Source organism: Cnephaeus nilssonii (assembly GCF_951640355.1).
Source record: "Cnephaeus nilssonii genome assembly, chromosome: X".
Classification (NCBI taxonomy): domain Eukaryota; kingdom Metazoa; phylum Chordata; class Mammalia; order Chiroptera; family Vespertilionidae; genus Cnephaeus; species Cnephaeus nilssonii.
In genome coordinates, this window is record NC_137071.1 from 710,607 (window position 1) to 726,089 (window position 15,483).

Below are 15,483 nucleotides of genomic sequence, written 5' to 3' on the forward strand. Positions count from 1 at the left end.
GAGAAAAATACTTGACATAGTCCATCTCGATCTAACTTGGGGTGTTGCATTAAGCCCTCTATGAGTACCTTGCATCTTGTGATCTATTTAATACCTTGCCTTTCTTATTAACAAAACCAAAACTAGGCCACGTTCAGGATGATCAGCTGGAAAGAATGTGGCTTGTCCGAGAAGGTGGGTGTGTACCCAGCATTCTTCTCTAAGAACAGCATGGCTCACCACAAATGTGGAGGGTGGCGTGTGTGGAAAGTCGGGGCCCCCAGTCTAACCCTTGATTAGAGAACGTTTGAGTTTTTATTAATGACAATTTCAACACCCTTCTTTTCTGTAGGTCTCCCACCAACTAATTCAACAGCTGCTTGTGGGGGCATACTAACATGATGGATTCCTTTTAGGAGGAGTCTGAATGCTTCCAAATACCCTTTATGTACTTTCTAAAATAACTGACTATGAAAGAAAAGAGTATCTAGTAGTTATAAGTCAAGGAAATGAATGATTTGAATACTACTTGAGTAAATCCTGATGTTGTTTTGTCTCTCATCCCCCTGTTCAATGAAGCTACATCTGTCAGTATAACCTCTTTGCAAAAGGTTGGTTGCTAATTTTAAGATGATCAAACATAATTTAATCCATTCAAGCTACCACACAGTGACTGCCTTGGTGGGCCACTGTATTCTATCTCCTATTTTCAGAGGTAACAATACTAATTATTTAAAAGCTAACTCTTCAGGAAGTACGAGGACAATTGGAGTCATATTTCCAGTGGGGCCTAATACGTCAAGCCTGTGCAGCATCGCACGCCCCTTCAGCCTGCCTAAGCACTCAGAGCAACCCACGGGACTCTAACAGTCCGTCCTAGTCTCCAATGCCGATATCAGCTCCCTTTATGAAGAGAGCCAACTTGACCTTCACCACCGGAACAGAAACCCTGCAATGGGCACTACTATGTGCATGATTTTATTCACTCCTCTACTCACCTTACAAAGTAGGTCAAATTTCTCTCATTTTACTGAGAGGTTAAGTCATCTGCTGGGGTCATGTAGCCAGCAAGGAGCTGAGGCAAGCCTTTAAGCCAGCTCATTCCAAGCACACAGTCAATGCTTTTCTGGAAGAGTAAGTCATCACCCTGAGATGCAGAGTTGTTGGCTCCCATTGCAAGGGCATGCTGAGTGAAACCACTGAAATGAGATACAGGAATTGTTGGCTAGGTTTTTCTACACCCTTATGCCAAATCAGATGTATATTTGATAGGACACTAAAGCATTAAGGGCATCACCAGATGCCGGAAACAAATCAGTTTCACTAAAAGAGAGATGTTGACAGGAAGCCAGGAAGGCTGGTCAACAACCTTAATTGCTCTAACCACTGACCCTTTAGTTGAGATATTGTTAGCTGAAGCAGCTTCCACCTTGGTTTGTCCCATTAAGTTTTTGTTATTTCCTGCCTAAGGGCTACATGTATATTTCTGTTTATCTTGACTAAGATGTTTTCCCCAAAGCCTCAATAAAAGGGATGGCAGAGCCAGAGCAGTCAGTTAGTTCTCCCACTAGAGGTGGACTACCGCCTGGCCTCCCATATCGCCAAATTGAATTTCTTCAAGTCTCCTTTCATTTGTGTGCGGCCCTTCTCCAGAACTCGAACCCTGAACCGGAACCCTGGACCACGCGGGACGTGGAAAGGGATTCCTACAACCAGACAATATTAGTACTTGTTACTAAACATCATGCCTATATGTTACTCCCTCTCTGAGACAAGCAAATATGCAAAACCCCGTGCATTGCTACTCTTTAAAAATGTCACCAGTGAAATCCAGTCTATGTTGTTTTCTTCTCCAGGTTTTGCCAGTTAGCTGTTTCTTATTCTGTCAGCTCTTTAAATGGCCAGAAAGCAGGAAAGTGCCTTCAAATACAGTAACAGGGCTGCAAGCTGGAGCACCGTGTCCTGAAGCAGATGTTTTATTGTTATTGATGCCTGGACTACAGCGAACGTGGCAGGGTATTAGATTAGCAGTGGGCTTTGCTGATGGGGCCTTGCATGCTGTGGCTGTGACCTGCAGAACTCCTTGTAGTCTCCTTTTACAGCAATTATTCTCTGCAGCTCCCCTCCCCGCAATGTGTTCCCTCACCGTGCATTAAAACATGTCCCGACTAGTCTGGCTTGTCCGCAGGACTTGGAGCCCCTCAACAGCAGATATATTGCTCATTATTTTGGATTGCCTAGGGGTCTGGCAACTGTGCCTGGCACATTTTGATGCTCCCTTCCCCTACCCCTCGCCAATTTTGGTTTATATCCTCTGAAAGTTCTCCTCTGAATTCTTTAAATATCATTGCTTCAAGTATCCACCCAGCTTTACAACAGCAATTTACCACTTTGATTCCTCACTCCACTTTGCTTCTACTGTTGATTTATGTTCCCTTAAATTTCTAGGGCAAGTCAGAAAGGTGGAGAAGACACATTGCAGACTTTGGAGTCACTAGCCAGCTATGTGGCAAGGGGCGTATTTAATCGCTATGAGCTTATGAGGCTCTCATTTCTAAGGAGAGAGTGGAGTTGGAGAGAAGGGAGGGAAGGGAAAGGGGAAGGAAGGAAAAGAAGGAAAGGGAAGGAAGGAAAGAAAAAAAGAAAGCAAGAATGTCAGTCTTGTATGGTCATTATAGGAATTTCAGAAACTGTTTTGTAAGCTCTTGGCATTTAATTGTATTCGTTAGTTAGCAGCCATCTGTTTGTGTATTCCTGAGTCTAACTGTGAATATTGTGAAGCCAAATAGAAGATATATCACATATTGAAATAAGAGAAGATGTGTCTTTGATTTTTTTTTTGTCACCATGATGGTATTTGTGGGTGAATTTTTTCTTCTTGTTTAATCTCTTTGGAATTTTTATTTATAAAGTGAATCATGTTACATTTAGTTCTTACTGGTATTAGAATCAAACTTGGTATAAGCCTAATATTAGCAAGCAGCACTTTCAGGTCATCAGATGAACACTCAAGTAAAGAGGGACAACCCTCCTCAAACCCCTCTCACCCGCCAGGCCACCAGTACTAATATACTGTGATGTAACCATCTGTATCTTAGCTTCTGCATATAGCTTTTTAATGTGAATTTTATTGGCCATTCTCCCTTTTTTCTTCCATCAAGCGAATATTAGTGAGGAATAATTAATAAGCAGACTTAAACATCTTCTAATCAAATAACAGGCCCTCTAAATTTTAAAAGTGAATTATATTGAGTTTGGGCAAAATGATCAATTATTGACCAGCATTCAGAGTGCAATGAGGGGAAAAAAAACACTGTAGAGTTTGTAGGAAGCTTATATTTCTAATTGTGCATGTAGGCACTGGCATGAAGATAGCAGAAAAAAATCTTATGATAGTATAAGATTGGATTTGAATGTCTAGAGTTGTTTAATAGAAGTATTATGATTGGAAACCATAATTACTAAAAAGCATTCATTACTGAGTTAATCAATATGTGGTTCTGGTGAGATAATACAACAATCGTGAGAACTCAACATACTTCCAGAAGCTTTAGAGTGGGGTGGAGATACCAAAAAGACTGATTAAAGTCTCAATGATAGCCATGAGGGAGGTGAATGGCTATTATCATGCAGCGAACACTTACACCCACCATGTGGGAGACCAGCAGGCACTTTTCCTACACCCTCACACTAGGAGGCATATTATTATCCCTGTATTTCCCAAAGGAGAAATTGAGACCTAAAGAAGTCAATAAACCCTACCAAAGTCCAGATTTATTGGCAGTGGCTGAGCTGGGCTTTCAACTCATTTCTGGCTCTAGAAGTCTTTTTGACTAAATTAGGTCACAAAATAGTGACCTACCGTATTTTCCGGCATATAAGATGACTGGGTGTATAAGATTTTCCTGGGTTAAAAAGTCGTCTTATATGCCGGAAAATACGGTAGTCCAATATATCTAATCCATTATATCTAATCCCATCAATATAGTCCAATATACCATATTTTCCGGCGTATAAAACGACTTTTTAACCCAGGAAAATCTTATACGCCCAGTCGTCTTATACGCCGGAAAGTACAGTAATTATGTTATCCCTCAAATCACCGTAAATGCTGTAGTAGGCACCTATAAGATGGTCCCCAATAGTCCCTATCTCCTCAAATTCGTGATTTGGCATTTACCTCCCCTTAAGTAACTTGTTCCTAACTAAGAGAATATGGCAATGTTGAGAGGAGCCACTTCCATGATGGGTTAAAAAATATTGGGATCTTCATCTTGCTAGCAGGCTCTCCTCCTAGCTGGCTTTGAGGAAGCAAGCTGGAATGTTGGAGAGGCCTGCATGGCAAGGAACTGAGGGCGGCCTCTGGCTCACAACCAGAAAGGAAATAAAGCCCTCAGTCCAACAGCCCTCAAGGAACTGAATCTCGCCAAAAAACCACACAAGTGAGCTTGGAAGCATATTCTTCCCCAGTCTCCATGTGAGATACCGCCTCAGTGGACACCTTGATCACAGCCTGGTGAGGCCCTCAGCAGAGGACCCAGATAAGCTGTGCCTGGGCTCCTAACCCACAAAACCTGTGAGATACCGTATTTTCCGGCGTGTAAGACGACTGGGCGTATAAGATTTTCCTGGGTTAAAAAGTTTTCTTATACGCCGGAAAATACAGTAAATATCTATGCAGCTTTGAGCACAAGTCACTTCACCTATAAGATAGAAATACCATATTTTCTGGCGTATAAGACGACTTTTTAAACCCAGGAAAATCTTATACGCCCAGTCGTCTTATACGCCGGAAAATACGGTAATAAATGTGTGTTGCTTTAAGCCTCTGAGTTTGGGACAATTTGTTAGGCAGCACTAGATCACAAATACAAGGGTCTCACAGAAAGGCCAAATAAAACCAACTGGCTTGCCACATGTAGCCATGAGTGTGAGACCCACAGAAGACAATGATGCTAGTTTTCAAAGTGACAGATACTTCAACTACCAGACTATATAGCACCCAGATAATGGGTGAAAACAATACAGTGAGCACATTGCCCGCTGGGCCTAATACATTTGCTTAACTTCTGTGTCAAAAGCATAAAACAGAAAAGGGTGCAACCATTAGGCAGAAAAACAGTGAACTAATACATAGATGTAATGAATTAATATAAGTGAACAAAGAACAAGTACATAATGAGCAACTGAAGTTTTAGAAATCACTTGATTTAACCAGGCTGGAGTTAGAGAGAATTCCAACCTAAATTGAGGTTTTAAACTAGGGGATGGCTGAGTCATTCCCTTGGGAATCATTTGGTATCCCGGCTGCATATGCCAGCTCTGTTGGGCTTAGCTTCATCATCAGGGAATAGTCCTTTGGATTAGAATGTTTCCAGCTTTTACAGAGCTTTCATTTTGTAATAAATGGAGAGTCAAGACTGAAATTCAAAAAATTTCTGGCCCAATTACATTTAGTAATATGAGAAATTATGTTATTTCCCTTGGCTTTAAAAATTAGTCAAAGCTTACTTGGAATTTTAAAAATTCCCCCTTTTTGTTTGATTTTGTTTCCCTCTTCATTTACAGATTGGCCTTTATGTTCAATATCAGTTCCTTTCCATAAATATTAAAAGTGACAATTTATGTTTGACAATTTCCATACTAATGGGTAACCACAGCTCTAAACTTTATTAACCCAATGCAGAAATTTATAACTTTCTGTTCTGAGGTCGACACATTCATTATACTAAGTTATGTCCCATCTGCACTATTTCTTAGTACTGAGACATAGCCTTTGAGGTTAAGTAGCCCTGAGTTTGAATCCTGGACAACTCACTTACTAACCAAGTGGTCTTACTCTCCCTGACCCTCAGTTTTATAATCTGTAAATGGGGATAAATATAAAGTCCTTGAGATGGAGATTTCCATATAAATTAAATGACATCATGTAAGTAAAATGTTATGCTTGGTACATAATAAGTAGCTGTTACTATACTTTAAAGATTTTCTCTTTGTCTTTGGTTTTCTGCAGTTTGAATATGATATGGCTAGGTAGAGACTTTTGATATTTATCCTGCTTTGTGTCTATGAACTTCCTGGATTTGTGGTTTGGTTTCTGTAATTAATTTAGGAAAATTCTCAGCCATTGTTACTTCAATGATTTTTTTCTGCTTCTTTCTCTCTTTTCTTCTTCTGGTATTCCCACTATGTATATTATACCTTTTGTAATTGTCTCACAGTCAATTTAAATTGTTATTTAAAGATCTGGGAAGCAATGCATAAGAAATGTCAGGACAAAGCAATAGAAAATATGACAGAGTTGAAGGACAGTAAGGGCTAAAGTACTGAGTGGATTCAGCCAAGAAGAGGCCAGCAGTGACATTGGGGGGGGGGCAGTTTTGACAGAGCATTGAGGGAGGAAGGCAGGCTACAGTGAAACACACAATTCTCTTTTATCTGTAGGCAACTAAACTTGAGTGGCCACACAAAAAAGAATATATTGGCTCATCACATACAAGTAGTTGCAGTCTGCTGGTTGTTAGATTGCCATATCTTTAAGACACATGGGTAAGAGGGGTGACATCAAGAAACTAAGTAATTTAAGCCATAGCTCTGAAGCAAAAAGATTGACAAGCTCCAAAAAATACTCATTTGACCCTATCCAAAAAATCATTCATCATCTTTTTAAAACCTCCCCCCCCCACCCAATTTCAATCATGCCAATATCCTACCAGATTGGAAACTAGATAAACGCCAGCACCCTAAAACACTCCTCTCTAAGCATCTCTATGATGGATCAAATAATGATCGGGGATGCATGTCTCCATCAGCACTGGGGTCACTCCAGTCCTGCTCTGCCTGGCCCAGAGTGGGGGGACACCTGAGACTGGATTTTATGTCCTTTTCAGAGTGCATGGCAGAGAACACAGGCTTCCCAGCCACCAGCATGACTTGCCCAAAGAGAAGTTGTGTGGGAAGTGCTCTTAAGTTCCTATTGAACCAGTATGGAGAATTAATGGCAAGCCAGGGCACTTAGAATGGAACGTTCACCCACGATGACCTGGCAAGCCAGTCCCCCTGCATGTTTCCCTTCACTGTATGACTTCAGCGAGAAGGTTGTCCTTATAACCTGAAGGCCTGGAAACATTTTAAAACCTGAATTGGCCTGTTCCTGGAGACTAGTAATGAACCTACTGGGATAACATCAATCTGCAGGGTTCCCCCAGCACTGAAGACATATTTCATCCTATAATTGAAAAATAGATTTGATTTCTATTCCATTGTGTCAGAGCTTACACTTAGGTCTCTCAGTGGAGTGGTCTGGGCAACAGGGAGATGGTCTAGTTTTGAAAAAAGATACTCTATAGACACCTGTGAAGAACACTGCGGAAATGGAGCTAGAGTGATGTTTGAAAAGGGATTCTGATGCCTCTTTGTAAATTCCGGGGTGGGATTGAGGGATGTGAGGCATGGAGAGCCCAGATGAGTGGCCTCCCAACCTGGACTAGCATTTACTGAGTCCCACTATGTGTCAGACACGTGACATGAGTTCACTGAGTCCCCTCAACATCCCTGAGACTGGGTATCTATTTTAAAGAAGAGTAAAGAAAATCCAGAAAGATGGACACCATAGCTGGCATATAAATGACTGAATGGTGATTTGAACTTGAACCCAAGTCTGTCTCACTCTGAGACTACGTTCTTTGCTGTTTTCCACAAGAAACCCGGCTGGCTGTCTCTAAACAGATGCCTGTTGTCTTATCGGTTGAGTATATCAAAATGTGATGTTTCTGATAGAAGGGCACAGTATACAAGCAAATAATCCAAGAGCACATGCCATTGACTCAGGCCGTGACACTTAGGACATTTTCCTATTGAGTTTACGTCGTGAACTTTTAGCATCCTTTTTCTTATTTTCTCTTAGGGAATGCCTAGAAACCACATGCCTCTTGTCAGGGCTACCTTCGGAAATCCAAGTGACAATGGGAAGCCCTCACACACCAGCAAACCCTGGGCAATTAGCCCTCTAGTGCAGAGGTGGACAAACTTTCTCTGTACAGGGCCTGACAGTCAATGTTTTAGGCGTTATGAGTCAGGTGGTCTCTGGCCCAACAACTCAACGGCGCTGTTGAAGCCCCAAAGCTGCCATGGACAATACATAAATGAAGGAGTGTGGCTGTGTGCCAGTCAAACTACTTATGGAGACAAGTTTGAATTTTATATAGTTTTCACTTGTCACAAAATATTACTCTTGTTTTGAATTAAAAAATGTAAAAAGCATCCTTAGTTCCTGGGCTGTACAAAAGCAGATGGCGACATGGATTTGGCTCATGGACCGATGCTTGCCGTTCCCTGCTGTTTAGGATCACACTCTCTTTTATTTTTTCATATATGTTCAATAGTTTACTTTCAGAAAGTTTACAAAATAGAGAAAATCCACTGATAAATAATTAGTGAGAACTACTGAGCGTGATGACATTTTTAAATCATATTAACACCAGTTTTTGGTTACTGGGGTGGCTCATAAAAAACAAAGCTCTGGGAGATCCTGAACCAGCACGCGCTGACTGCTCCTGCTCGGCTGCGCCCCCAAAGGTTTTGAAACATGAATCCTTCCCTCTTCTTGGTTGCCCTGTACTATAGCTTTAGCTGCTCCAAAACTAGATGGGGAGGCACAATGGCACCAGTGGAAGGCAACACACAGTAAGCTATATGGCTCGAATGAAGAAGGATGGAGGAGAACGGTGTGGGAGAGGAATATGAAAATGATTGACCTGCACAACCAAGAATACAACCTAGGGAGACAGAGCTTCACCATGGCAACGGATGCTTTTGGTGACTTGACCAACAAAGAATTCACACAGGTGATGAATGGCTATCAGAACCAGAAGCACAAGAAAAGGAGAGTGTTCTGGGAACCTTACGTTGCGGAAATCCCCCCAACCATGGATTGGAGGGAAGAAGGCTATGTAACTCCCATGAAGAACCAGGATCACTGTAGTTCTTGTTGGGCATTTAGTGCAACTAATGCCCTTGAAGGACAGATATTCCGGAAAACTTATCTCATTGAGTGAGCAGAACCTTGTGGACTTCTCTCAGGCTCAAGGCAATGAAGGCTCCAATGATGGCCTAATGGATAATGCCTTACAGTATGTGAAGTCCCACGGAGGCCTGGACTCAGAGGAGTCCTATCTATATCATGCGAAGGTTGGACCCTGCAAATACAGACCCGAGGATTCTGTTGCCAATGACACTGGCTTCGTGGACATCCCTGAGCAGGAGAGTGCCCTCATGAAGGCAGTGGCAATCGTGGGGCCCATCTCTGTTGCTATAGATGCAAGCCATCTTAGCTTCCGGTTCTATGAAGGTGGCATTTATTATGAGCAGCACTGCAGCAGCATAGATCTAGATCATGGCATTCTGGTGGTTGGCTATGGCTTTGAAGGAGAAGAATCAAGTAACAATAAATATTGGATTGTCAAGAACAGTTGGGGTAAAGCTTGGGGCAAGAATGGCTACATAAAGATGGCCAAAGACTGGAACAACCACTGTGGAATCGCCACCGCGGCCAGCTATCCTACTGTGTGAGATGATGCTGATAAAGAAAGACTTGATTGAGAACAGGATATCCAGAGGAGGAATTTTTATCTTAAAACTGACCACATTTTACTTAATGGGATATAACACTTGAATCTTAGAAGATCCAAACTGTGATTTGAATGCTGTGATGTTTTACATTGGTAAAATGTTACCACTTCTTTTATAAGGATGCATAATTTTTTACCTTTTAAAATAAAACTTAATTTTTATTATTATTTTAAAAAACAAAGTTCTATATTTCTTAAAAAAAAACACCTTTTCATTGAAATTTTTATTGTGATAATTGTAAATTCACATGCAGTTGTAAGTAACACAAAGAAACCCCTTGTACCCTTTGCTTAATTTCCCTCTATGGTTACAGTTGCAAAACCACAGCATAATATCAAAAGCAGAAAGTAGACATTAATATAACCTACCGAGTTGTTTAGATTTCCCCAGTTTTACTTGTATTGGTGTGTGCATATATGTATTTAGCTCTGTGCAATTCTGTCACATATGCAAATTTGTCTATCGACCACCAGGATGAAGATATTAAGAGTTCCATCACCACTAGGATTCATTGTGTTATCCTTTCATAACTACATCCACCTCCCTCCTTTCCCCCCACCCCTAACCCTGGCAACCACTAATCTGTTCTTTATTTCTAAAATATTATTTCAAGAATGTTATATAAATGGAATCATACAGCATATAACCTTTGGGAATTGGCTTGCTTGGCTCAGAATAATTCCATGGAGATTCCTCCAGTTTGTTGAATGTATCAATAATTCATCCCTTTTTATTGCTATGTAGTATTCCATGGTATGGGTGTACCACAGCTTGTTTAACCCTATATGCATTGAAGGACATTTGTGTTCTTTCTAGGTTCAGGCTAACATGAATACTAGTAAAGCTTTTATGAATGTTTATATACAGGTATTTGTGTGAATATTTCATTTCTCTGGGAGAAATGTCCAAGAGGGCAGTTTCTGGGCTATCTGATAATTTCATACTTATAACGTTTTAAAATGCCCTTTGGGCATATTTCAAAATAAGCATTTTTAACATTATCACAAAAATACCTGGTATTGAATGATGCCACGGTAAAGGCCCTTTAAAATTTCCCTGCCATCGCACATTTTCATTTTACAGGAACTCCAGACTAGGGACCTTAACTGACCCCACAGGGTGACAAGTTACATAATGGTCAGTGAGGACTAAGCAAACACAAGAAATCACTTCTTCTGTCTCACCACTTTATGCTCTCATACTCTCACACTGCACCAGTAGAATTACAGACGGAAACAGTGAAAGACAGGGTGTTTCTCATCACGAAAGAAGGGACATGATTTACTTGACTCTTAGGGACGTTATGAGCTCACATCCAACCACCTGTCCTTTGCCTCAGCTTCCCTCCATGGGGTCTGTGTGGCTTCCCCGCTCATAACTTGAACTGCCTTATGGCTCTGGCAAATGCTCAGGGACAGCAAAGTGCAAACATGCAAACAATGTTTAATAATTCTCCCGGGTGTGGACGGGAACCAGAAACTCCAAAGCTCTGTGACGACAGCAAACAAACCCTTTTCATCAGGCTCCAGGGGCTGTGCACCTGTATAGTTAACAAGTTGATTATACTGACCAAGGAGGGTTGAACCAGTTTTGATAAGGTTCAACTCCTCCAATCTAAAGCCTTACCAGACAAGTTCTGAGGTCCTGAACAGCCCAGAGAAGAACTTACTTCAACTCTACATTAGCCTGGGCGATTGCTTTTCAGTCCCCTGGCATTGGACTTCCTAGCCCCTTGCACCCTCCCCTCGGAATCTCAAGGCACTGCAAGTGCATCCACATCTGAAGACGCTTCTGCTCCAAAGAGGCTCTGAGGCCCAGCAGCACCAGCAGCACCGGCACACTTGTTAGAAATGCAGACTCTCAGGCCCGAGACCAGGAGAATCAGAATTTGTGCAGGTGGGACCCAGCCATCTGCTTCCTCACTATCTCTTACCTGGAGATTCTGAAGCTCACTAAAGCTTGAGCAATGTCCTCAACCTCTTCAGAACTCTTGCAGGTAGATAATGGAAATGGAAACCATAGCTTGCAAATAAGTTGAGAAAGAACAGCCAACAAAACTGTTTCAGTCCCTTTCTGTCAATTACACAGTCTTTATGAGGTCAATATTGATATAAGCATAAGCCAGAGTTGTTATTTCTGACATTCAACAGATCATAGCTTTCTTCACACTTGCTATATTTAAGTTATGTTTCTAATGAAAATGTTGAGTTTGTGCTTCTACTTAGCACCTATTTAAAATTCTTTATCAAACTGTAATTTCCTTGAGGGCAGGAGACGTGTGTCTCCATAGGCTAATAAATAGGTACCTAATAAATGGTGGCTGAACAAACGAATGGCTTGTGTTTTATATTATAGTTGCTTCGTCCTCTCTTAAACTGTGCATGTTAAGGTTGTACGAGATGCTGAATTCTCGACAATATTCTGACTATCCTTAAGTATCCAGCAGATTTCCCCGAACACAGTAAGTTCATAAAAGTTGTTGAATGAACAGTGAACAATAACAACCAACTAAATTGCATTTTTGATGCTACTGTATAGACTCCAAATGATTTTACTATGAACACGATTTCCATGTGCATGTGGGAAAAACTAATTTCATATGTGCCACTTTGAATACTGTTTAACAAACATCATTACCTACAAAATGGAACTTGAGAGCATGCTCAGAGAGGCTGTGGAGAAACAAAGGTGGCTACGACCAAGGGACCGTCTTTCAGAAGGGGCCCTCGTGGCATAATCAAGGAGAAAGGAGACCATGGATATGCAGCCAGCTGAGCTAGCAAGACCAGCTTCTGTTTTTACCACAATTTTTCTAGTAGAAAAACAAATTATGGTCTCACCAGAGGATCCAAATTCTAGCATTAAGATAGGGCTGTCTCAAGCCCTTTGATGTTGAGCTCTTAGGTTTTCCTGCCTTGTTGGTTATTCTGTAAGATTGAGAATAATTGACACCTCCCCAGCAAGGTGTGATGACAAATAAGCACTCTTGGAGGATCAGGTGTGTTTGAAGGAAAAAAAAATCTTTACTCAAGGCTAAGTTATCTTAGCAAGGAACATCCGTGCTCTTTAATTTTCAGAGAGCTCATTTGAAGGACAGGAAATCGTAAGTGCTGTCCTCAGTGGTCTTTGTTCTAAAACACGACAGAGAAATAGTTTTGTAATCTACCTTTCAGTAAAACGAGCAAATAAATCATTCATCTGTGCCTCGGAATCTAAGAGGAGGATAAGTAAAATGAAGTGTTTATGGTTAAGTAGACTTCGGCAATGAAATTCTTTGAAAAACTTACAATTATTAATAATCTCAGGGTGACTTCAACTTGGTTTTCTTTTCCATCAAAAGAACATTTCCTTGCGCATGCACACACACATACACACACACACACACAGAGAACATTTCCTTACACACATACATACACACACACACACACACACACACACACAGAACATTTCCTTACACACACACACACACACACACACACACACACACACACACACAAAGAACATTTCCTTGAGAGTGACAGGAAGAGGAGATGGTAGCGGATGTTAATTCCTTTCATTCAGTATTGCTGCCATTTTTGCATATTTATAGAAATAGAACTTTGTTGTTGATTAGGGTTTCTGCCCTCTTGAAACGTGTCTTCAGGACATGTGTATTTTTAAAAGGACTAACATGTTTCTGATCCAAGAAGAAATACAAAACCAGTCTGGGTAAAACACCATCTTCCAAACAAATTTTAACTTTGTACTTAATTTGTTCAAGCATTTCACAGAGAAATTGTCTCCAGGCAAAATTCTTAAAAGCTAGTTTTGAGCCAACATACATTACAATTGCTTGCAATTGCTGAATACTTTAGTAGCATTAGTTCAAATTTATTTGAGCAATGTTTTATATGCGATGCTTTAGGTCGATCTAGTCTCAGAGAGATTCTTTAAGGTATAAAGCTATCCATTGTGAAATGAATGGACAGGGTGATAGGGAATGAATGTCCACCTTCAACTCTGGCAGGTCACTGTCTCGCCATGCTATGTTAACAAAGAGATCCTAAGTCCTGCCTAAGCCCACAGACCTCTGAAGGAAGTCTAAACAATTCTGAGTGATTTGGAATAAAAGCAGTATGAAGCAACAAATTCAAAAGCTTTTTAGTGGGTACCTTCTTCCCCAAAGGCACTGTGTTTTGTATGATTTGTCCTTCAGAGTGACAGTTCCATAGCTCACATGTTTATCAAATATTAGACCACCACTCTCAAGAAACTTAGTGGGATGATACTGGCCAGCATCTGTTGAGCACATACTCTGTGCAGAATACTACACATACATCTTCTAATTCAGTCTTATCAAATGACTCTGGCAGGCATGTGGTAAAAGAAATGAAGGTCATGGACTTAAGTGTTAAGAGCAGGAAATCCAGCTGGCAAGTGGCGTGGCAGAAATTCTAATTTAGGTTTGCATAGCTCAAAAGTGTGTTCTCCTAATGCCTATACCATTTGTATCTCCTTAAAAATCATTAACCAGCTAGTGATGGTGGCTGTGGAAAACGGAGGGTTGTGAAATCAAACTGAATTATTTTCTACATCTTTCCTTAGCTGGGATGGGAAGCAACACCACACACACACACATTAGTTTTAGTTTTATTTGGGTTTATTTATGCGGGAACAATTAATATCATGTGAGCATGTGTGTGTGTGTGTGTGTGTGTGTGTGTGTGTGTGAGAGAGAGAGAGAGAGAGAGAGAGAGAGAGAGAGAGAGAATATAGAAAAAGTTGCAAGACCATTTGTCTACTCTTTTCAACAAATTAAATGAAATGAATTTGAACTGTAATTTATCTCCCTTACTCACAATCTCTCCATTTGTGACATATAGAACACTGCATTCTTTTTTTAAACACTACATTGTAGCTGTTACTCCATGCAATGGTCTCAAATTTCTCCATCCCATATTTCTCTCTTCCTAGTCATGAGGCACTGGGTGCGCTTCCCTCACCCCTCCTAATTGCTTCCCTTTGGTACACACTCATTTCCTTATTTGGAACCCAGAGAGAGTAAGAAAAAAATAGATGTTATGTGGGAAGAAATCATTATAACCTAACATTTCCATATTTGTTTTGTCTGGTCTCTCAGAGTTCTCATTAAGTCCTTGTCTTAATTTTTTGGCAAATTTCAGGAATTCTCATAATCCTCCAATTATCATCTTCCAGCATTCTTCCTTTGGGAATTCCATGGAAGCCTCCTACTTCTATGCAATCCTAGGATCTGAGTAAGAGCCATAATTTATGGAATATCATGAGAGTCCCCTTCTGGATGGCCTATATGGTAACATTCTAGAAGTGAAAGGACATAATATGTATAGACATGTCTTCCCAAGCCTTTCTAATCAGTGGGCTAAGAAGGACCATTCCACTATTCATCATGCCTTTTGCCAATCTTTTCTCATCTCTGCGATCCTAATTGATGGGTTTGTTTTTCCCATAGGTACAGCCTGTGTCCCATGGCTCTCATTTGCTTGAGCAGTCCCGGTGGCTTCAGGCCCTTAGTGCCGTAAAAGTAAGATAAAATTGCCCACCAAGAGGCTCTGAAATACACCCAGTGCCTTGGAATTAAAGTGATAATCCTTGCTGCCCCGAGCTTATCTGCATGGGCATGCATACAGCCTGGAGGGCAAATAGATTGCACTTGCCAGGGTAAGATAAATATGTAGGGAAGGAAACAGTGAACCCTTGCAGGGCAAACTGACCTAGGCAAACCACAAAGCTAGGGTCAATGAGCCATACCCAGCAGCACGACTGTCCCATATTCAGTAAATGGAACCGTGAGTTTCTTTTGACCTAATGTGCTAACATGGAGCTACATTTCACAGAGCCCCAAAAGACAACAAA

General features: G+C 41.0%; 1 protein-coding gene and 1 pseudogene across 2 annotated transcripts in view; one reads left to right on the forward strand and one right to left on the reverse strand.

Annotated features, from left to right (window-relative positions):
* MID1 (midline 1) overlaps positions 1 to 15,483 on the reverse strand; it is a 392,822-nt gene that overhangs the window by 310,301 nt on the left and 67,038 nt on the right. The window lies entirely within an intron of this gene.
* LOC307096252 (procathepsin L-like) lies at positions 8,567 to 9,653 on the forward strand (annotated as a pseudogene). The gene has a single exon. The product of its transcript is annotated as a procathepsin L-like (transcript).